The sequence below is a fragment of the Narcine bancroftii genome, chromosome 4, assembly GCF_036971445.1.
Source record: "Narcine bancroftii isolate sNarBan1 chromosome 4, sNarBan1.hap1, whole genome shotgun sequence".
Taxonomy (NCBI): Eukaryota; Metazoa; Chordata; class Chondrichthyes; order Torpediniformes; family Narcinidae; genus Narcine; species Narcine bancroftii.
The window spans coordinates 278,599,459-278,624,608 of NC_091472.1; the positions used below are offsets into that span (position 1 = coordinate 278,599,459).

General features: G+C 41.0%; 1 long non-coding RNA gene across 1 annotated transcript in view; it reads left to right on the forward strand.

Moving 5' to 3' along the window:
- The window catches only part of LOC138762007 (uncharacterized), a 146,083-nt gene that overhangs the window by 55,575 nt on the left and 65,358 nt on the right, over positions 1-25,150 (forward strand). Inside the window, exon 4 of the long non-coding RNA XR_011356709.1 lies at positions 17,815-18,008. This is a non-coding gene — a long non-coding RNA (uncharacterized lncRNA). The remainder of the gene's footprint in view (positions 1-17,814; positions 18,009-25,150) is intronic.

Here is a 25,150-nt window from a genome sequence, read left to right on the forward strand (position 1 = left end):
TACACCTATTTTATATAGTTTGCAAACATATAAATTTGTGGTTGCCACAGAATAATTTATTTTCTGATTAAGGTGCACTCTGAGGTCACCTGTTCCCAGGTTTGAATTCATGTTGGGATCCCAATGCAAAGCCATCCAGAAAGAGCTAGCACAAAGATAATGATGCAGGGACATAATTGCTGCTACATTTGAAGAAAAGGGGAGTAACATTAAAAGAATATATGAAGCTCCAGACTAAACAAATTCTGACTCTTCCATAATAAAATTCAGACATTAATCAATCGATTCTCTCGTCAAGAAGCATCTGAAATGCCAACTTTCCTCACATGTGCAGCAAATCCCTTCTCTCTGAACACAATCTGCATGTACCATGCCTAAACGACTAAAGTGATTTTATAAATTCCCCATTATTATTTTCTATGTTTAAAGATAACATTAAGCAATATAATTTTAGGAACGATTAATGGTTGCAATTGGTTATGTGAACTCGTGTATGATTGTGAATAAAATTCAACTTCCAGTTACTAAAGAGAGCAGAAATGTAGACTTTGTGCTTCCAAAATCTACTGATGCTAGGTCAATTGAAAATGTCAAAGCTGAGATCAAAAGATTTCTGTTTGGCCAAAGCATTTAGGTGGATAAGTGGAGTTAAGGTATAGGTCACCCATAGTTTAATTGAATGGTGGAATAGGTTTAAAGAGCTGAACAGCCTAATCCACTGAAGGTTAAGTATTGGAAAAAAAATCCAATCTATAAAATTACATTTCAGTATTTCAGGTAGCATCAGACCATCATTTTTCTGTCATCAGCAGAACATTTTTCGTTTAAATAATGATAACGTCTTGTGAAACCCCAAGTGTGTCATTAAAAAAAAAACTAGTTTCTCTGATTTAAAATTTGCACCCTGAACTTCAAAATACACTCAAGGAAAGTTGTGTGTGAACAAAGAATTTTGAAATATTATCTCATATAAATGCAATGCTCACTTACTCAATCCTTATACAATTGCATTTAATTGCGACACTTCCTTATTTAGATGTGGGAAATTTTTCAAATGTGTAAACTCCTAAAATTGTACGTCACTGCATTTTAATGGTTTAGAAACATTATGCATATAATAATCTCCATGTTAATAATAGAAGAGAATGAGTCCAGTGTTTTTCATTCTCTTCAACTTTTTTTTTGCTTCCTGAGCTTTCATGTTGATTAACTGCTGATAAACATACTGAGAACAAACAACAAAATCTGAATATCACAATATATATGTAAAAGTTAAAACAGGATGAGACTGCCTGACCTCTTTAAACTGTGACACCATCTAATAAATGATGATTTAACCACACTGCTTATCATTCTATTCATCTATCAAATATCTAAATATTTCTGCCTTAAAAAAATCTAAAAGATTCTACTTATACTCTTTAATGAAGATGATTCCAAAATCGTTTGACTCTGAGAGAAAAAGTTGCTTCATTTCTTCCTTAAATGGATGACCCTCAATTTTAAAGTGTTCACAATAAGAAACATCCCATCCACATCCATCCTTGCAGGAGCCCTCAGGATCTTAAATATTTCATTCATGTCCTTTCTCACTTTTCTAAACTTTTCAGGTGCAAGCATAGCCTGTTTGATTTTTCATCATAAAATAACCTGCCCATTCCAGATATCACTCCAGTAAACCCATCTTAAATTGAGTAATCACAATCTTCTATGTAATTGAGCATAGCCTCCATATTTTTCCATTTAATCAAGATATCAGTAAGAAATAATATTCTTTTAGCTTTCTAATTCAATTGTTGGTCCTGCACGCTGGTCTTTTGCAAATCATGCACTAAAATATCCAGATCCTTCTGCATCCAAGAGCTCTGCAAGCTCTCACTTTTTAAGGGAATGTGGGCTTTGCCAGCTGAGTCAGCATTTAATTGCCCATTCCTAATTGCCCTTTGAGAAGTTGGTGGCCTCTGAGGTGTGTGGGACAATCCCTAATGCTATTAGGTAGTTCTAGAATTTTAAACCAGATGTGTTGCTCTCCAATCATGTGCAGCTTGGGTATTCTGCTCTTGTTCTTCCAGCGGATAGAGGTCAGGGGATTGGAATATTTTATCTAAGGAGTCTTGATGAATTGTTGCAGTGCATCCTGCAAATGGTACAAGCTGTGTTACTATGTGCCAGTGGTGGTGTGAGTGAATGGTTATGGATGGGATGCCCACTCAGCAAGTTGATATGTCCTGCATGGTGTCATGTATTAGATAATATGCTTACTTAAAAATTTTTCTTCCTGCAAAGGAAATTATTTTGCATTTTCCAAAATTCCATTTGCTAGATCTTTGCCCAGTCTCTCCATTTCCACATATTTGTCTCCAATTGTCCGTCACTTTCATCCATCATTTCTATAAATTGGTCCCAAAACTATTGAAATTGGGTACAAGAGTGTGTCATTCATTGAAGAATGACAATGGTTTAAATGTTGTTTTCTCAGACATTTTATTGGATTGAACAATTTGTCTATAGACTCTTGCTGAATCAGTCTGGATAGGTCTTGGAATAACATTCAATGTAAGTACTGCAGGACTGGAATGATTGTTTAGTTTACTTACCCACAGACGAGTCATGGAACAACCTATTCATCTGTTGGTAAAACTTAAAAGTATGAACTACAAGCAACTAAACCACAGTCTCTGACTAGCTACGGAGTCTTACCAATCCTATGATTTTCATTACTCCCTCCCCCACCTACATAAATATACCAGAAAAATACATTTGGACAGTTATTATGGAGGATTATTGAAGCAAACAGGGAAGTTGATATCAATCTTTCATTCAAACAAGGCAGAAGTTTATAGTCATTTGTAATGAGACGCAGTATGAAAATTTGTTTGATGAACAGTCCATCTGGTAAAACCATACAAAGTACAGCTGTAAAAACACCATAAGGAATGCATAGTTACTGAAAGAGATCAATAAGAACAGAGCAAAGGAAATATTATTTTACTTATGTGAGGCTCATTCAGCAGTTCGATCATGTTGAAACTGTTAAACATGGCGATGTATGATCTCACGCTCGTGGATCAACTTCTTGACAGGAGGACAGAGAAGAGAATATGGAGTGGGTGGGGTGTATTTTCCAAATATATTCACTGTTTTTCCAAGGCAACTGGAAGTGCAAATAGTCGACTGAGGGCAGAGATGTTTGTGAGATGTTCTGAGCTGAGTTGACTACTGTCTGAAGTTTCTTATGGTTATGTGGTAAAATTTGATTGTGGTCTCCAAGAAAGAATTGGATCAACATATGAAAAGTAAAGATTGGCAAGGTGATGGCTAAAGGGTGCAGGGCATGGGATGGAATTCATGAGTCCTTCCATTCGACAGCTGCAGCAGATACAACTGGCTGTCGAATGGAAAAATTTCTGTGCTGTGATTCTATGATTCCATGAGGAACAATGTCACTAGCTGGTCAACACCTGGTAACCTAACAACTGTCATAATGTATTCTCACTGAGCAACCTCGTTGTGCATTCTTCAGCTGAACCACCTGAGAGAGAAACTGAAGCATCGTTACTGGATGACAAACATCATTCCCTGACAAAACAGCTTACCTTACTTTACCTGGGTAAAGTGCTTTTAATAAATCCTGTCCTACTTCAAAAAATATAATAGATGAATTAAACAAGAATGTCTCCAGATTCTGTGAATGAAGTTTAAAACACAAGAGTGCTGGAAAAATTCAACAGGTCAGGCAGCAACCATACTGTGATGCAGCCAGCTCAACACTCTTAATAGAGGTGCTGTAGAAGATTAACATAATTGTCGCCTTAGCCTTGCCCTCTTCAGTCTTCTCAGGAAGTTTGGTTGTTGTTGTGGCTTCCTGACAAGAAAAGGAGATGTGTATCCATGATAGGTCACTAGTTAAGTGAACTTCAAGGAACTTTGTACTAAATAATTATGGGAAGGGGGCTTCTGCTGTAGTAAGTAGGCCCACAAAGACTTAATACTTTAGTAGGTTAACCAGTCTGCAGCTGCAGAGAATACCATGTTTTGAATGGAATAGGAGTATGAAGCAAGAGATATGGTGTATCAGAAAGCTGCTGGGAAGGTTATTGGATTGTAAATAACAGAAGTAGCTGCAAAGGACAGAAGTAGCAAAAACATTAGATTGGCAAAGGAAAAAATATTTTAAACTACATTCAAAACTGCATGTAGGCAACCATCTAAAAGACTATTTAAGCTGAGCAAGAATACTGTGTACTTTGATTGAGGTTCTGTGCAGGGCATGAGTTATATTATTGAATCCTTCTTTGTACTCCTCACTCCCACCTGGGTAAGACAGTAAAGAAATGATTGTGCACTCTTTGGTCCTGCTGTTCATTTTATGACAGTGCTGGTCGACTTCAACATGGTGCTCTTCACTCTTTCCGCTAGAGTTTCTGATGTGCAGCGAAGGGTGGTTGTTCCTGGATCACCTGAAATCCACGATCATTTCCTCCGTCTTGTCCACATTGAGACTAAGGTTGTTACTCTCACATCATATCCCGAGATTTTCCACCTCTTCTCTGAAGTGCGAGGGATTGTTGTTGATGAGGCCACGTACTTTGGTGTAATCTGCAAATTTGATGACACTGTTGGAATTGGATCTGATGATGCAGCCGTGGGTTAGTAGCGTGAACAAGAGCAGGCAGAGCACACAGCCCTGAAGCATGCCATTGCTCAGCGAGGTGGTGCTTGACATTCTGCTGTCGACCCAGACGGATAAGAATCCAGTTACAGAGCTGTCTTCCCCCCACCAGGGCAGCCTCTGGGGAATGATTGTATTAAATGCTGAACTTAAGTCAATGATTGCAGACTGGACTAAGCCTTCTTAACCACCCTATCAACCTGTGTGGTAAACTTGAGAGATCTATCGATTTGGACCTTGAGGTCCCTCTGTACTTTCATATTAATCATGTACTCTCTCTTTAAGTTTGACTTTCTAAAATGCATCAGTTCCTACCAGTTTGAACTCTATATGGGAGGGAGAGTAAATCAAGTTTATTGTCATTTAATTGGACAAGTACCACCCAACGAATAGTATTCTCCAGTCCTCGGTGCAAATCATGCAGTCAAACAACCAGACATAACGACAAACAATACACATGTAGGACAAGTATTCATGCATACAAATAAATAAATAAATATTGTGTGGTAGTGGGTTGTGCGCGAGCGCAGCGAAAGAACTGAGGCAGCAGGTTGTGAGCTATTTTAACACAACTGATTTACTTTGAATTTTGCGCTGCAGCCTTTGAGGCCATCCACAGCCCACCACTCATGTCCAGGAACTGACGTCGCACTGACATAAGTTCGCCCGCGGTTTTCCGGTCTTCACTGGAAAAGAAGGAATCTTTGCCACAGCTGCCCCGCTGACTGCACATTATATCAGGGATGGTTGGCAGCTACAATCATGTGTGTTGCCACAGTGTGTGAATATAAGAGCTGCGGATGGTTCATGAGAGCAGTTCATTTATTCTTTCAGCATTCTCACTGCCGTGGGAAGTGAAGAGGAAAGTGAACAGAAGAAAAAAGATTGGGAAGTGATGGGGGAAGACATCGCTCCCTGAATTGAGAGGGAAGGGGTGGGAAGATGGAGAAAAGGAGACAGACTGATAGGGAAAGAGAAAGAGAGAGACAGGGGAGAGACCTAATGGAAATGAGGTCAGTGGTAATGGCATCTTGTTTTGAGAGTGCCCAGTTGGAATATTAGGTGTTCTTCCTCCAATTTGCGGGTAGTTTTGGTTTTGCAGAGCAGAAGGCAATGTTGGTGTGGGAGTGGGTAATGGAATTGAAGTGGTTGGCCACTGGGAAGTTCCTGCCACGGCAGTGGATGGAGCGAAAGTGCCAGGTAAACAATTTCTCCAACTGGATCCGGACTCTCTGATGTAGAAGAGGCCACAACAGGAGCACTGGATACAATGGATGATGACTGCAAATTCATATCTGAAGCATTGCTTCACTTGGAAGGTCTGTTTGGAGCAAGTGTTACATTTCCTGTGGTCACAAGGGTAGGTACTAAGGGGAAAATTGGTTAGAAGGGAGGAATATTTGAGGGAGTCACAGAGGGAGAATTTCCTGTGCAAAGTGAAGGAAAGGGGAAGATGTGTCTGGTGATGGGATCACATTGTAGGTGTTGGAAATTGTGGACAGTGATATGTTGGATGCAGGTGAAAACAAGGGGAATCCAGTCCATATTGTGTCTGGATATTGTGTTTGCCAGGGAAAATGTGAGGTTAATGAAGGATAATTGGTGAGGGTCATGTTGATGGGAGTGGCGGGGAAGCCGTATTTTTTGAAGAAAGATGACCTCTCAGTTGATCTGGCATGGAAGTCTGGAAATAGAGGAGATATGAGCAAGGGCCGAGCTGATAGTGGTAGAGGAAATCTTTGGCATGTTAAAGCTTTGCTGTAAAGGCATCACTGCTGTGGGGAGTGATGGTAGTTAAGGAATGGTAGTTGTTCAAAAGATATGTTTCAAGATCCATGCTACAAGTTCTGTGCTGGAAAGCCTGTCCTTTCCTCGAGATACCCTATGAAAAAATATGAGCCAAGGAGGAGTAGGTGAGCGCAGCAGTGTAAACAATTCTGACGCAAAGTCCTCAGACTTTAATTAGCTTAACCTTGTACACACCAGTCTCAGTACCTTGCTGGCTCCACATCTCTAACTGTCCCCGAAGGGGCTGGCTCGAATCTTTATACACGTCAGTGATTGACAGCCGGCAGGTGGGGTCAGCCTCCCAGATTGCCTAGCTGCAGGTACCGTGGTTTCACCCTGCAGTGGGCAAGTAGGAGCACAGCCAATGTAGTGGTTGTATCACCACAAAGTGGTAGGCACTCCTTCTGATCTGACTATATTCTTTACCAAATAAGTTCATTATAAACATGATCTCATGCCCCCATTCAACAATAATTTTATTTTACTCTATATCAATTAATGTCTGTTACAGCAGCCACTTTGTCAGAATGGTAACTGGAAATTAGTTGAGGTGAATCAAGTATTGAATATCTGTCAGATATCCTTAGACCTGGAAAACTTTTCTCATTTTGGAATGTTGACACCTTTCTATGATTAGTCATGCCTGGTCAATTTCCTCACTGCATTATTTTGAAGTGAGGCCAAACATGCTAGCCAAATAAATGAGCTTAATTCTTTTATCTATATTTGCAGACAGCTGTAGTTTTTTTAATTTTGTGATTTCAGTGAGGCCTTCAAATTTTTAGAGTCCAGATATTGTCCAGTATCATACACTGGTCTGTTCTGATTACCAAATTATATCCATCTGCAATGTTTAATTATTGAAACCAAATTCAATGTTAATTAAGCAGTTTCAAACTCTGCTTAGTTTTACATAGAATCTCAAATCGTGCTGCAGTGAAACAGCAAGTCAAATTTAGCTGTGCTACCGAAATACTGCTTGTCAAGTGAAGTTTGACTGTACTACCAAAATACTGCTTGTCAAGTCAAGTTTGGCTGTGTTACCGAAATACTGCTTGTCAAGTCAAGTTTGGCTGTGCTACCAAAATACTGCTTGTCAAGTCAAGTTTGGCTGTGCTACCGAAATACTGCTTGTCAAATCAAGTTTGACTGTACTACCAAAATACTGCTTGTCAAGTCAAGTTTGGCTGTGCTACCGAAATACTGCTTGTCAAGTCAAGTTTGACTGTACTACCAAAATACTGCTTGTCAAGTCAAGTTTGGCTGTGCTACCGAAATACTGCTTGTCAAGTCGAGTTTGGCTATGCTACCAAAATACTGCTTGTCAAGTCGAGTTTGGCTGTGCTACCAAAATACTGCTTGTCAAGTCAAGTTTGACTGTACTACCAAAATACTGCTTGTCTAGTCAAGTTTGGCTGTGCTACCGAAATACTGCTTGTCAAGTCAAGTTTGGCTGTGCTACCAAAATACTGCTTGTCAAGTCGAGTTTGGCTGTGCTACCAAAATACTGCTTGTCAAGTCAAGTTTGACTGTACTACCAAAATACTGCTTGTCAAGTCAAGTTTGGCTGTGCTACCGAAAAAACTGCTTGTCAAGTCAAGTTTGGCTGTGCTACCAAAATACTGCTTGTCAAGTCGAGTTTGGCTGTGCTACCAAAATACTGCTTGTCAAGTCGAGTTTGGCTGTGCTACCAAAATACTGCTTGTCAAGTCGAGTTTGGCTGTGCTACCAAAATACTGCTTGTCAAGTTGAGTTTGGCTGTGCTACCAAAATACTGCTTGTCAAGTCAAGTTTGGCTGTGCTACCAAAATACTGCTTGTCAAGTCAAGTTTGACTGTACTACCAAAATACTGCTTGTCAAGTCAAGTTTGGCTGTGCTACCGAAATACTGCTTGTCAAGTCAAGTTTGGCTGTGCTACCAAAATACTGCTTGTCAAGTCGAGTTTGGCTGTGCTACCAAAATACTGCTTGTCAAGTCGAGTTTGGCTGTGCTACCAAAATACTGCTTGTCAAGTCAAGTTTGGCTGTGCTACCAAAATACTGCTTGTCAAGTCAAGTTTGACTGTACTACCAAAATACTGCTTGTCAAGTCAAGTTTGGCTGTGCTACCAAAATACTGCTTGTCAAGTCAAGTTTGGCTGTGCTACCAAAATACTGCTTGTCAAGTCGAGTTTGGCTGTGCTACCAAAATACTGCTTGTCAAGTCGAGTTTGGCTGTGCTACCAAAATACTGCTTGTCAAGTCAAGTTTGGCTGTGCTACCAAAATGCTGCTTGTCAAGTCAAGTTTGGCTGTGCTACCAAAATACTGCTTGTCAAGTCAAGTTTGGCTGTGCTACCAAAATGCTGCTTGTCAAGTCAAGTTTGGCTGTGCTACCAAAATACTGCTTGTCAAGTCAAGTTTGGCTGTGCTACCAAAATACTGCTTGTCAAGTCAAGTTTGGCTGTGCTACCAAAATACTGCTTGTCAAGTCGAGTTTGGCTGTGCTACCAAAATACTGCTTGTCAAGTCAAGTTTGACTGTACTACCAAAATACTGCTTGTCAAGTCAAGTTTGGCTGTGCTACCGAAATACTGCTTGTCAAGTCAAGTTTGGCTGTGCTACCGAAATACTGCTTGTCAAGTCGAGTTTGGCTGTGCTACCGAAATACTGCTTGTCAAGTCGAGTTTGGCTGTGCTACCAAAATACTGCTTGTCAAGTCAAGTTTGACTGTACTACCAAAATACTGCTTGTCAAGTCAAGTTTGGCTGTGCTACCAAAATACTGCTTGTCAAGTCAAGTTTGACTGTACTACCAAAATACTGCTTGTCAAGTCGAGTTTGGCTGTGCTACCAAAATACTGCTTGTCAAGTCGAGTTTGGCTGTGCTACCAAAATACTGCTTGTCAAGTCAAGTTTGGCTGTGCTACCAAAATACTGCTTGTCAAGTCAAGTTTGACTGTACTACCAAAATACTGCTTGTCAAGTCAAGTTTGGCTGTGCTACCAAAATACTGCTTGTCAAGTCAAGTTTGACTGTACTACCAAAATACTGCTTGTCAAGTCAAGTTTGGCTGTGCTACCAAAATACTGCTTGTCAAGTCAAGTTTGGCTGTGCTACCAAAATACTGCTTGTCAAGTCGAGTTTGGCTGTGCTACCAAAATACTGCTTGTCAAGTCGAGTTTGGCTGTGCTACCAAAATACTGCTTGTCAAGTCGAGTTTGGCTGTGCTACCAAAATACTGCTTGTCAAGTCAAGTTTGGCTGTGCTACCAAAATACTGCTTGTCAAGTCAAGTTTGACTGTACTACCAAAATACTGCTTGTCAAGTCAAGTTTGGCTGTGCTACCAAAATACTGCTTGTCAAGTCAAGTTTGGCTGTGCTACCAAAATGCTGCTTGTCAAGTCAAGTTTGGCTGTGCTACCAAAATACTGCTTGTCAAGTCGAGTTTGGCTGTGCTACCAAAATACTGCTTGTCAAGTCAAGTTTGACTGTACTACCAAAATACTGCTTGTCAAGTCAAGTTTGGCTGTGCTACCGAAATACTGCTTGTCACGTCAAGTTTGGCTGTGCTACCGAAATACTGCTTGTCAAGTCGAGTTTGGCTGTGCTACCAAAATACTGCTTGTCAAGTCGAGTTTGGCTGTGCTACCAAAATACTGCTTGTCAAGTCGAGTTTGGCTGTGCTACCAAAATACTGCTTGTCAAGTCGAGTTTGGCTGTGCTACCAAAATACTGCTTGTCAAGTCAAGTTTGGCTGTGCTACCAAAATACTGCTTGTCAAGTCAAGTTTGACTGTACTACCAAAATACTGCTTGTCAAGTCAAGTTTGGCTGTGCTACCAAAATACTGCTTGTCAAGTCAAGTTTGGCTGTGCTACCAAAATGCTGCTTGTCAAGTCAAGTTTGGCTGTGCTACCAAAATACTGCTTGTCAAGTCGAGTTTGGCTGTGCTACCAAAATACTGCTTGTCAAGTCAAGTTTGACTGTACTACCAAAATACTGCTTGTCAAGTCAAGTTTGGCTGTGCTACCGAAATACTGCTTGTCAAGTCAAGTTTGGCTGTGCTACCGAAATACTGCTTGTCAAGTCGAGTTTGGCTGTGCTACCAAAATACTGCTTGTCAAGTCGAGTTTGGCTGTGCTACCAAAATACTGCTTGTCAAGTCAAGTTTGGCTGTGCTACCAAAATACTGCTTGTCAAGTCAAGTTTGACTGTGCTACCAAAATACTGCTTGACAAGTCGAGTTTGGCTGTGCTACCAAAATACTGCTTGTCAAGTCGAGTTTGGCTGTGCTACCAAAATACTGCTTGTCAAGTCAAGTTTGACTGTACTACCAAAATACTGCTTGTCAAGTCAAGTTTGGCTGTGCTACCGAAATACTGCTTGTCAAGTCAAGTTTGGCTGTGCTACCAAAACACTGCTTGTCAAGTCGAGTTTGGCTGTGCTACCAAAATACTGCTTGTCAAGTCGAGTTTGGCTGTGCTACCAAAATACTGCTTGTCAAGTCAAGTTTGGCTGTGCTACCAAAATACTGCTTGTCAAGTCAAGTTTGACTGTACTACCAAAATACTGCTTGTCAAGTCAAGTTTGGCTGTGCTACCAAAATACTGCTTGTCAAGTCAAGTTTGGCTGTGCTACCAAAATACTGCTTGTCAAGTCGAGTTTGGCTGTGCTACCAAAATACTGCTTGTCAAGTCGAGTTTGGCTGTGCTACCAAAATACTGCTTGTCAAGTCGAGTTTGGCTGTGCTACCAAAATGCTGCTTGTCAAGTCAAGTTTGGCTGTGCTACCAAAATACTGCTTGTCAAGTCAAGTTTGGCTGTGCTACCAAAATGCTGCTTGTCAAGTCAAGTTTGGCTGTGCTACCAAAATACTGCTTGTCAAGTCAAGTTTGGCTGTGCTACCAAAATACTGCTTGTCAAGTCAAGTTTGGCTGTGCTACCAAAATACTGCTTGTCAAGTCGAGTTTGGCTGTGCTACCAAAATACTGCTTGTCAAGTCAAGTTTGACTGTACTACCAAAATACTGCTTGTCAAGTCAAGTTTGGCTGTGCTACCGAAATACTGCTTGTCAAGTCAAGTTTGGCTGTGCTACCGAAATACTGCTTGTCAAGTCGAGTTTGGCTGTGCTACCGAAATACTGCTTGTCAAGTCGAGTTTGGCTGTGCTACCAAAATACTGCTTGTCAAGTCGAGTTTGGCTGTGCTACCAAAATACTGCTTGTCAAGTCAAGTTTGGCTGTGCTACCAAAATACTGCTTGTCAAGTCAAGTTTGACTGTGCTACCAAAATACTGCTTGTCAAGTCGAGTTTGGCTGTGCTACCAAAATACTGCTTGTCAAGTCGAGTTTGGCTGTGCTACCAAAATACTGCTTGTCAAGTCGAGTTTGGCTGTGCTACCAAAATACTGCTTGTCAAGTCGAGTTTGGCTGTGCTACCAAAATACTGCTTGTCAAGTCAAGTTTGACTGTACTACCAAAATACTGCTTGTCAAGTCAAGTTTGGCTGTGCTACCAAAATACTGCTTGTCAAGTCAAGTTTGACTGTACTACCAAAATACTGCTTGTCAAGTCAAGTTTGGCTGTGCTACCAAAATACTGCTTGTCAAGTCAAGTTTGGCTGTGCTACCGAAATACTGCTTGTCAAGTCGAGTTTGGCTGTGCTACCAAAATACTGCTTGTCAAGTCGAGTTTGGCTGTGCTACCAAAATACTGCTTGTCAAGTCGAGTTTGGCTGTGCTACCAAAATACTGCTTGTCAAGTCGAGTTTGGCTGTGCTACCAAAATACTGCTTGTCAAGTCAAGTTTGACTGTACTACCAAAATACTGCTTGTCAAGTCAAGTTTGGCTGTGCTACCAAAATACTGCTTGTCAAGTCAAGTTTGGCTGTGCTACCAAAATGCTGCTTGTCAAGTCAAGTTTGGCTGTGCTACCAAAATACTGCTTGTCAAGTCGAGTTTGGCTGTGCTACCAAAATACTGCTTGTCAAGTCGAGTTTGGCTGTGCTACCAAAATACTGCTTGTCAAGTCGAGTTTGGCTGTGCTACCAAAATACTGCTTGTCAAGTCGAGTTTGGCTGTGCTACCAAAATACTGCTTGTCAAGTCAAGTTTGGCTGTGCTACCAAAATACTGCTTGTCAAGTCAAGTTTGACTGTGCTACCAAAATACTGCTTGTCAAGTCGAGTTTGGCTGTGCTACCAAAATACTGCTTGTCAAGTCGAGTTTGGCTGTGCTACCAAAATACTGCTTGTCAAGTCGAGTTTGGCTGTGCTACCAAAATACTGCTTGTCAAGTCGAGTTTGGCTGTGCTACCAAAATACTGCTTGTCAAGTCAAGTTTGACTGTACTACCAAAATACTGCTTGTCAAGTCAAGTTTGGCTGTGCTACCAAAATACTGCTTGTCAAGTCAAGTTTGACTGTACTACCAAAATACTGCTTGTCAAGTCAAGTTTGGCTGTGCTACCAAAATACTGCTTGTCAAGTCAAGTTTGGCTGTGCTACCAAAATACTGCTTGTCAAGTCGAGTTTGGCTGTGCTACCAAAATACTGCTTGTCAAGTCGAGTTTGGCTGTGCTACCAAAATACTGCTTGTCAAGTCAAGTTTGGCTGTGCTACCAAAATACTGCTTGTCAAGTCGAGTTTGGCTGTGCTACCAAAATACTGCTTGTCAAGTCAAGTTTGACTGTACTACCAAAATACTGCTTGTCAAGTCAAGTTTGGCTGTGCTACCAAAATACTGCTTGTCAAGTCAAGTTTGGCTGTGCTACCAAAATGCTGCTTGTCAAGTCAAGTTTGGCTGTGCTACCAAAATACTGCTTGTCAAGTCAAGTTTGGCTGTGCTACCAAAATACTGCTTGTCAAGTCAAGTTTGGCTGTGCTACCAAAATACTGCTTGTCAAGTCAAGTTTGGCTGTGCTACCAAAATACTGCTTGTCAAGTCGAGTTTGGCTGTGCTACCAAAATACTGCTTGTCAAGTCAAGTTTGGCTGTGCTACCGAAATACTGCTTGCCAAGTCAAGTTTAGCTGTGCTTCCAAAATACTGCTTGACAGATGCAGAATTTATTTCTTTCTGAGGTAAACTTATCTGATCTTGCATATTCCTGTACAGTTGACCGATAATCAGAATTTATCACAAGTGCATGCCGTTGAACAACTTATGGTTTAACCACCTGACATCTGAATTTATATTTTTCAAACTGTTTTGCGATATAACAATCTTGTGGTATAATTTTTGAAATCAGCCAAAGAGCTGAATTTTGCAGCAAATTTTATATATTTAGTCAAATAAGAGGATTGATTAGAGACTGCAGGAACCAAGTTTTATAACTTGCAAAAGATTATTTGAGTCAAAGAGTTACACAGAACTGAAAAGGGCCCTTTGGCCCAACTTGTCCAATTAACCAAGCTCATCTACATGGGCCAGTCCCAACTCAGTGCAGTGAAGAGAAATGCCAACATGATATTGGAGGATTTGCCAACCCTGACAACAGCATTCATTTGGGTAGAGACTAATAGTGCTAAGGGCTGAGTCCAGCAAAATGTAATTTCAGAGGAGGAGGATTGAGGCAAAAATTAGACTGGGAAAATTTAAGGGCACAATTTTGCAGAAAAAATGTGACACATTTTTGCCTTGGCAGAGGAAGATGGAATGAGGAAGCTCTTATCCATTGGGGTCTTCGAGACTTTCCAGGCAAACTCTCAAAAAGTAATAGGACAAAGCTGTCATAGATTAATGTGTTAAGGAACTGGATGTAGTGCAGAAAAAAAAGTTTAATAATTTCATACAAATAATCAAGGTTAGTGGGAATGTATAATTAAACATCATGCGCCTTAAGAAGTGCTAAAAAAATCACTCTTTTACTTATCACTAACAATCAGGACTTATGGCTACATCTACCTGTTGGATTGAATTGTCAGAAACATGGCATTGCAAGTCTCGCACCCAGAATTCAAAGCTTGTATACTTTACAAGATATCAACTAATGGCAATTCCATTACTAAAAAGATTGAATAGTCATTATCAGCGCTCGTGCAGAACATGGAGGTGGCTCGTCCTAAGCAGTTGTGCGCAATACTAAAAAAAAATTTGATCTGAAAATATTTACTTTTATTCTTCTCTAATTATGCTGCCTGGTCAGTTGGACATTTCTGCTCCTAGTTCAGCAAGAACAGTGATAAACAATAGTCAGTAATCATGAGCTCAAGTGCAAGATTACATTGAGATGACATTTACTGAGACCATGGCTGCTAGGTTAGTTAATAGCTCGGAGTAACCTGAAAGGACCAAGTTTTCTTATCATGGCTACTCTCAACTTGCACATTCTAGACAATTAATTATTTTTCCTTGTTTCTGGCCAGGAATTGTAGGGAAAAACAGAGATTAATTCATTACAGAGAATGATGTTGCTTCCTTTAACCCTCGTAGTCACTGGATCAGATACTTTGAATAATAATTTTGAAGACTGTACAAAAACAATATCTGAATGTGAAGATGACAAAAGAGAAGTCACACCAAAGTTAAAAGACAAATGTTATTTCTCTGATGGGTAAAGTAGCCGTTGTGTTCCATTCTGAAGATTCAGATGGGATAGGTGATTTGTCTGCAAGATGAAATGTTTTTAAAGTTTTTAGACATACAACATAGACTATTTCGGTTGACAAACCTATGCCACCCAATTATCCTACAATCCCTGGTATGTTTCAAATTATGGGAGGAAACCAGAACCCCCCCCCCCCCCAAGGAAAATCCACACAGACACAGAGAGAACAGACAAACCCTTTACAGGCATCGCAGGATTCAAACACCGGTCCCAAATGCTGGGATTGTAACAGCATTGTGCTAGCTGCTACACTACCCATACTACCCACTGATATAACGAGAACTTTGCCAGAAAGCCTAACATCAGTGTGAAGGAACATGGCAGAGTTTGGAATTCACCTTCCCAAGAGAAAGTGTGGCCAATTCATTCACACATTTGCGGACCGAATCACAAATGCTGGACGATCAATCAAGAATGAACCCAGTTAAACTATGTAATTCTGGGTATAACCAATTACTTTATCATGTGCTCCATTAATTTCAATAGAGAGGAAACAATTCGGAGAAAGGAAGTTAATTTTCAGGTATTTTGATTTTTAAAAATTAATTGTCATTTAAATGTATTTTGTTGTTATGGATAAATTTCCATGTCTCGTATGGTTTTAACTGTTTCAATGAATTTTAATTGTGTTAGAATTGTTATTACTAATTAATTTTTAATATGTTCATCATGATTTTTATGTTTTGTTTTATTTTGGAATGCTTGTAAAGCTCAAAAACATTCAAAGAATTTTGAAATATTTGACAGCTGGTAAGTCAGAGGGGTTGTGCATTAAAAGACTGTTGAAGCTTTGCAGGACCTTTGTTATTCTGGAGTCAATTTCAGGGCTTAAGCTACTGCAGAGATTATTGGAAGAAATGAAAAATAATTTGAAGTTAATGACTGCTGCAAAATGCATCTATGTTATGGTGAAGAGATAGGTGAATGGTGAGTGCAGACAGGTCTCAGCCTAACAAAGATATACAGATTTGACCTTCAGTCCACCTATTGTAAACTGTACTTCTGTACCCGTGGGTCTTTCTTTTCTACAGCACTCTTCAGGGCACTAGAATTTACTGTCCATGTCTTACCCTGGTTTGACTTATCAAATTGCAGCACCTCATTCTTGTCAGATTTAAATTCCATTTGACACTCATTTGCCCTTCTCCCCAGCTGATCAAAATCCTATTTTAACCTTAGATATCCTTCCTCATTATCCATTACATAACAATTTTTGGTGTCTTTTGCAAATTCACTTATTATATTAACTATGTTTCCATCTAAATTGTTAATATTATTCTGGTTTAGTTCTTCTTTACAATAATTAATCTTCATGCCATTTTGAAATGCTCTGCATTTTAACTTCCCTCACTCTGCTATTGCAATCATGATCGATTGCCTTTCTATGATGAGTGGACCTTCCCCTGCATTGCAAGAGCAAATGTTTGCTCGTATATCTATGTCTGGGAATAAAGTCAAAATTAGGTGCGCACCTGGTGAGCCTATACCACTGGGATACAAACAAAGAGAAAAAAAAAACAACATTTAAAGATGGTTAAAGATAGAGCTAAATAATCCCATAAATATTAGATCAAAGTTCTGAAATCATGGCATATCTAATTGTGATTAATGGTGGATAATTTCATAATTAACATGAGGAGGTTCCCAGGAGTATTTCCATTCTTGGTGATGTTGAAAGCTGAAATATTCACAACCACACTTAGCCATGATGATGTGGCTGGACTGCCCAATATCACAAGCCATTTTTCAACAAATTTGATTTGCTAATTTTGATATTAAAAAATAAGCAGTAAATATCTTTGAACATGGTGAGGATTTGATTGAGATTAAACAACGACCTAGGTGTAGTGCGCAAGATTTTTGTTTCCTGAACTATATGCACCTACAGATAAAGTTGTTCCAATATAATCTACATTAATGGTATCAAAATGACAAGATGGAAAATTCCTTAGGTATGTTATGTCTGCAAAATGCAGGAGAAATTAAAACCAGCTGCAATTACAGCAAGTGCAAAACTGGTCTCTATATTCCCCTTACCCTCAACACATATCCAGAAATTCAAACAGACTTTTTGGGTAAGGCAGAACTTTATGTACACGTCATCCAACCTAATCTACTGCATTCAGCGTACCTGGTATGGCGTCTCCTGTATTGGTGAGACTAACACAGATTGCGTGACTGCTTTGCCAAACATCTCTGCTCTTGTTGGTGTGTCTGAAATTGAGCTTACTGTAGCCAACTATTCTAAACCCTTCTTCTCCACACTTCCACCCCCCCTATCCCCTCCCCCCCCACAAGTATATTCCTGCACAGATATATTGAGCTTCTCCCTCATTCATTTTCAGGGAGAGGCTAAATGCAAACCAGAGGAACAAGTCCTCCTGGAGATCCTTAAAGGCGTGAAGATAATTTGTTTCAATTTTAGGTAGCACGCCCCCCCGCCCCCCCACCATTCCCCATCAGACATGAATGTGTGATGTTGGTTCAGTTTGGGTTTGTCTCCCCATTTTCTTCTTCTGGGAGTGAAGGACACACACAGCCTGACCTGTTTGGCATTTTACAGAAAAATGCTGGAGAAAGTCAGCAAGTCACGTAGTGTTGTTTATATAGATGCTCCCTGATATACGCCCTTGTTCCGTTCTGGATAACTGGTCATATCTCGGAATGGACATATTGGCAGGGAATTGTCTTACCTGTGATACTGAAGAAAAAAAAAGATCAACTTCCTTTTTATTTTCTATCTCTGAATCTTTCTCATTCTTTCTGTTGCTACAGCACCCTGCGGACTCCACTGGCCTCTAAAATTTGTCTGACCGTTGAGCAACAGAATCAGAAAAAATGCGACACAAGGAGTTAAAATGCAGTGAAATATCTCAACAAGGTCGCCACCAAGGCTAGTGCTCGCACGAGGTTAGACACCAGCCAACATGGAAGCCACCGTAGATAGGCTCAATTTTCACCATAATCGCGTAAGTCTTCATTTAATTTTTTTAAATTTTGGTCGTATGTGCGGATGGATGTAAGTCACATAGGTCGCATGTCAGGGAGTACCTGTATTAGAAATGTTTCAGGCCTGAGCCCTACATCAAGGTATGAGCAAAAAACAGGCAGGCACCTGAATAAAATAGTGTGGGGGGGGCATGTGGAGATGTCGGTTGCCTACCACATGATCCCACCACCAGACACATCTTCCACTCTCTGCCTCCCGCAGGGACCGCTCCTTCTGAGACTAACTCATCCCCTCATCACTTAGCAAGAATCAACCCCTTGGTACCTATGTGTATTCCTTGAAGAAGGGCTCAGGCCTGAAACATCGGCAATATATTTTTGGTTTTTTATGGTTGTTGGAAAGATCAGCTTAAGTTTCTCCAGCATTTTGGTCTGTTTTTACTACAATCACAGTGCCTGAAGACTTTTGTGTTTCATTCCCTACATTTGTTACTGCAGGAAGTACTGCACTTGCGCTCACTCCTCCTCCCATTCAGGGCCCCAAACAGTCCTTCTAAGTGAGGCATCACTTCACTTGTGAATCTGTGGTGGGTCATCTGTATCCAATGCTCTCATCATGGTCTTCTCTATATCAGAGAGACAGGACACAGGCTGGGAGACAATTTCACTGAGCACTTTCACTCTATCCACAAGCATGACGGGGATCTCCCACTGGCCAACCATTTCAATTCTGCATTACACTCCCGCACCAATATGTGTTTCATTGAATTCAGGCACTGCCAGACAGAGGCTACCTACAAATTGGTGAGGCATTAGCTAATAGACTAGCTGGGTACTCTCCATCCGATAACATTAACTTCTCCAAGTTTCTCTTAGGCCACTATCATGTCTCTCTCTCTTCCCCATCTCAATGTCTCCTTTCCTCCAGTTCTCCAACCCCTTCCATCTCGATTCAGAGACCTCTCCCCTCCCTCTATCACCTCTCAGCTTTTTCCATTATGCCCTCCCACCCATATCAACCTATGACTTCTTACCCGTTCACCATGCTCTACCCCTTTCCCCACCATTACATTCAGGGCCTCCCTGCTTTTTGTGCATACCTAGATGAAGGGGTCAGGCCTAAAACATTGGTTATGTATCTTTATTTTTGTGAAATAAGGAACTCTGCATCACTTGCTGAGCTTCTCCAGTATTTTTGTGTAAAGTTACCATCTTACTGCACTGCATTTGTACCTCATATTCTTTAATTTGTTTCTTTTCTTTGTTCTATATTTTTTTAATCTTTATTTATTTTCCACAAAAAAGAATAATATACATAAAATGTGAAAAAATAATATACATTGTCCTTGCATATAACAATCAAGTACTTTCAAATTAATTTGACATTTCCATCTATTGACAGTTACATTGAGTAAGGAAATAAAAAGTTAATGTATGAAACAAAAAAAAATCTAACTCTGATGGGGAAAAAATAACAACTGCTCAATCGATTCTGAGAGTAATTTCGAAGTAAGTAGAAAAAAAGATTCTTTCTGAGTAAATGCAAGGCACTTGGAGAGAAAAAAACAAACTGGAAGTGGTTCAATTTTGTTTATTAGTTTGAGTCATATGAAAATGTTGAATAAAAGGTTGCCAGGATTTTTTCAGTTAAAGGTGGTATCAAATATCCCACATAAGCATTGACCTAGTGGAGGACACCCATTGCAGTAAAGTAGGTGGATTGCAGTCTTCCCATTTGAGTAATGTAGCTCTCCTTGCCATCAACATTGAAAAGGCTTCTATCCTTTGGGCTGAGGGAGAGGAAAGGTCTGACCCCAAAACTGTGATCCCAAAAATAGCGGTGAGTAAATTGGCTGTAAATCTAAGTCCAGCACTTTAGCTAAAGCTTTAATTTGTTTTAATTTAATTCATCTCTGTTCTCTCTGGGCCGTTTCATGCAGTGAAAAGCCCATCTGTAAAGGCAGCGATTCTCCAACCTTACACAGGGAGACTTACCTCTATGAATGCGTCATGACCGGCTCCTAGGCATTGACTGGAATCCTTCTCGGGTAAGGATAATCAGCAGAATGCAGCGCTCTGCCACCTCACTTGAATGTACTGTCACTGCAAGTGGCTATTTATGGGCAGGCTGATGATGCCATCAGCCAGTGATCCATCTTCCCTCTCTCTCCCACCCATTTACCCCTCTCCCTCCATGGCAGGAGCAATCAGGTCAGGGACAGCCGGCGGAAGCCGTTAGCTCAGGGGCGGATGGAGGGGGCTGTCAAGGCAGGGGTGGCTGGTGGGGACCGTCAGGGCAGGGGCAATTGGGCAGGGGGGTCACCTGTGCAGGCTGTGACAGCCCCGCTGGCCCCTCCAGCACCTCAATGGGCTGTTATAGCCTTTGGGGCCCCCCCACAGCTGAAACAGTTCTAGGAAACACAGAATGGTTCCAGCTGCGGGGAGGATTATGAATAGGGAAGACAGCCATTGCTCTGCTGTGTATTTATGATGGGTGGTGCTAGGGCACCAGTCACCCCACCTCCATTAGCTCCAGAGGGCACTATGAGGCTCCACTCAACATGCATTTAGGCTGCTCCATGAAAGGTAAGTTTACATTTCCCCTCCGTATTTATAGCTGGCCTCCAGGTGAGGCCTGGCATGAAAGGGGTTTCTGTCTGTCCCCATTCACACATTGATCAGATAACATCGTTTGCAGCTAATGATTACCTGGTTTTACCATCTGAAACATTTATGCATTTTACACAAAAATGCTGCAGAATTGCCAAAAAGGAAACCCAGCATTAAGCCGATTTTGGCCATTTACATTGAACCAAACAAAGCCGACAAAATGCCAGGTCAGTCTGCCATTTTACACAGCAAGCCAGAATTCCAGAAGCAAGCGGCAGGACATTTAACACATGTCTAGATTAGCGCCTTTGGAAGACTACACAAAAGAGTCTGGAAAAACAACCAACTGAAAAACCTCACAAAGATAAGCGTATACAGAGCCGTTGTCATACCCACACTCCTGTTCGGCTCCGAATCATGGGTCCTCTACCGGCACCACCTACGGCTCCTAGAACGCTTCCACCAGCGTTGTCTCCGCTCCATCCTCAACATCCATTGGAGCGCTCACACCCCTAACGTCGAGGTACTCGAGATGGCAGAGGTCGACAGCATCGAGTCCACGCTGCTGAAGATCCAGCTGCGCTGGATGGGTCACGTCTCCAGAATGGAGGACCATCGCCTTCCCAAGATCGTATTATATGGCGAGCTCTCCACTGGCCACCGTGACAGAGGTGCACCAAAGAAAAGGTACAAGGACTGTCTAAAGAAATCTCTTGGTGCCTGCCACATTGACCACCGCCAGTGGGCTGATAACGCCTCAAACCGTGCATCTTGGCACCTCACAGTTTGGCGGGCAGCAGCCTCCTTTGAAGAAGACCGCAGAGCCCACCTCACTGACAAAAGGCAAAGGAGGAAAAACCCAACACCCAACCCCAACCAACCAATTTTCCCTTGCAACCGCTGCAATCGTGTCTGCCTGTCCCGCATCGGACTGGTCAGCCACAAACGAGCCTGCAGCTGACGTGGACTTTTTACCCCCTCCATAAATCTTCGTCCGCGAAGCCAAGCCAAAGAAGCAAAGAAGAGTGTCACGTGTAACGTACTATATTTGACGGCATGTTAAACCCACTTTTTTTTGCAAAAAATGACTCTCCTGGCAGCCCGCTATCAGTCCTCACACTGGTCATTGTTGTGTTGAAAGAGTGTCAGGTTCAAGAGAGATGAGTCTGGACACAAGGGTTTGAAATCAAACATTACTTTTATTAACACACAGCAATTAATAGAAGAGCGTAGGAAAATTGTAGCGGGAATAAAACACACGTGAATAATTTATAAAGCAGCATGGGAAAATATGTGCACAATTGAATAAAACATGCAGACAATTTATAAAATAGCGTAGGAAAATACGTGCACAATTTATAGAAAAGCGTGGGAAAATCTACTGCAAGTTTTGATTTATAGCAGTGTTTTTCAAACTTTTCTTTCCACTCACATACCACCTTAAGTAATCCCTATACCATAGGTGCTCTGTGATTAGTAAGGGATTACTTAAAGTGGTATGTGAGTGGAAAAAAAAGGTTGAAAACCATTGCTTTAGACCCAATAGTTACTGAAATATTTTGCTTGAGAAAAATTGTCATTGGCCCATTTCCTTTGGAGTTACGAAACAGTACACTTAACAAGTCAATTAGGTACAATTAAAACAGTGGTTTTCAATCTTTTTCTTTCCAGTCACATACCACATTAAGTAATCCCTTACTAATCAAAGCTATCTACCGTTGGGGACTGGTGACAGATAACGAAAGATAATGGTGGGGTCTTCAGATTGTTAAAACTGAGGACAAACCCACAGACCAGCTTGCTCACAGCACAAGGTGACTAGATCCACATTTCGACAGCTGAAAAGCAGGGTGGTGGGATCAGTGATGGGGCTGGTCTTGTGTCACAATGCCACTCCCTAACTCTGATCTCCTCTCCCTTAATATCTAAAGGTTTGTCAGTGACCATCTTGAATAGATTCAGAAACTGAGCATTCATACCCTTCTTCTGTAGAGTTCCAGATTCAATACCCTGTGATAAATACTTAACTTATTCATGAATGATCAAACCCCATTTTGAAAGACCAACAGCCACCCCACATCTGTCGTGCCAAAACCGTGTATTATGTACTTATGAATTAAATCATCACTCATTCTCCTCCCAGCAGCATATCAGTGCTTCACCAACTTAACAAAATGGTGAGTCTAGTAAAGAATGCATCACTATTTCACACTCGCTCATTTTATCATCATATCATTTCACACTTCTGCATTTATGGGAGCATGCATAAGGATCTGAGATGGGCTAAACCCCAAGTGCCTGCCATTCAGGTATTCCCTGGTGACCTACTCGCTGTCAGCCAGATTGACTCTGCTTTTTACTTTTGCTATATAATTGCAGCTCAGTCTGGAAGATCTAGTGTCAAATCAGTGATGGGAATGATACCTTGTCGGGTCGGTGCTCGACACAGCCACACTTTGTGATTGCCCTCACCCCTCTTCATGAGTGGCCCACAGTAACAGAGAGCAGGCAGTGGGCTACGAGGAGAGAGTGGGACAGTGGTATTATCATTAAAACGATTTTTCCTGTTGTCCTACTTCCATGTTTTGCCCAAGTTTTAAATGCTTACCGGTAAATACACTAACAAAAAAATATGGTACACAAACACATCCTTTCCAATCATGGTTTCAGATGCCAGATCACCCCATTTATGCAGATTACATTTGGGCTCTGTTACTACCTTTGTTGCTGGAAAAAAAGCCAGGACTGCAATTATTCCCCCATTCCATGTCAGTGCATTTTTCACAGAAGGTGTAGAGTAAAAAAGCCACAAATTTCCCTGTTAGAGTTAAAATGCATTGCAAATTTGCAAGCAATTCTGTTTCTGGCTTTCAAGATGTTTACGTATTTTTGAATGTGTCCTAGCAACATCTTCGAGCCAAGGTCTTATGGCTTGTTAGTAAGATTACATATGTTTGTTTAATTCCTTTGTTCTATGAAGTAGTAAGGAATTAGAATATTCTGACAATTTTTATTGATTGTCTAACAAAATTATAGAACTATCGAACAATGTTTAACAGCTTGTAACAATTGTTAATAATATGAACAATGTTTTGTAAACTTTGGAAAACTCAACTCAACTTTAGTGCTGATTCATTTGAACAAGTCATAGACAACAACAACATTCTGATATCTTCCAAGCAATTATAAAGGAAAATAGTTGCTACAATTTTTAGTCAATTAAAAATGGAATTTTAGACAATAGAAAGTTGGAAATTGGATTTGGAATTCAGACTGGATTGATTAGGCTCTGTTTCAAGCATTTTGAACTCAAAGGCATGATCATCAACAGCTTCAGGAAAGCCAATTGAAGAAGTAGTAAGCCTTGTTCCTTGGATGTGTTTATTTCAAGTTACAACAGTTTGGAAAAACTGCTCTTTGTCCTTTGAGGATTGTTTTGGAGTTATTGTTGTGCAAGTTTGCTGTCTGAATGTGACGGTCGGCTGAATAGATAATATGGCAGCCGCTGCTGAAGCTGCTGCCCCTGAGGAGCTACATGTCGAGAAGATGAAGGTCATGGAACTTAGAGAAGAATGGCAACGTTAGCATTTAGATACAAGTGGAGCCAAAGTTCTTCTCTTTGTGAGACTGAAGGAGGTAATTCAAAAGCAGAAGGTTACAGCTGCTGGGAATACGAACCCTACAGAAGTACTGCAAAATAAAACAATAGAAACTTAGATCAGATACATGGCTGAAGATGTGAGACAAGATGGTGGTGAGGAGGATGGACAATCCAGAGTGGAGACAAAGTCAGATATTAAGACAACCTCTAAAATAGAGGATGCTATATGACGGGGTGATGGTGAGTCAAATACTGGTAGCAGGAGAAGCAAAAGGAGTTAAGAGCTCCAGCGCTTCAAGTATTGCATCTACACATGTAAAGGTTTGGGCTGTTCTTGAAGCAGAGCAAGAATAGCTTAAGCATAAATATGCCTTAGAAGAACTAGAGGAAGAGCAGGAGGAGCAGCCAAGAAAGAAAGAGGAGCAACTAAGGAGGCAAAAAGGAGCAATTGCAACCTGGAAAAAATATAGCTGTTAATCACTACAAGTCGAGGGTGGTAAAAGGCTCAGAGGAATCTGGTGCTCAAAGTAAATTATCTACAGTGTCTAACATTATGGAGTCACATTTTGAGGAAGGACAATGGAAAAAGAAAATATTTACTATCAAAGAACAGCCAGTGTTACAGTTATGAGACGTGTATGGACCTGAACAAGCCAAGTTAGGTTATTTGGAACAGTTCACGAGTGGACTTCCATAAAAACTTCTAAAGAGTTTGTGATGGAACATGGTATTGTGGGAACATCCCCCCCCCCCCCTTGAGCTGGGCAGGTTGGCCTGCCTGTTGAATGGGTAGCCCCTTCCCCTAAGACCTCTAATAAAGGCTGAGAGCCCTAGTCCCCTCCCTCATACCTGCACTTGGTCTTGAGCTTCCTGCATGAGAACCCCCAGTATACGCTGGTCCAGCCTCCCAACAGCCAGCCCAATGACCGAGCCATCAGGGCGCTGGAGAAA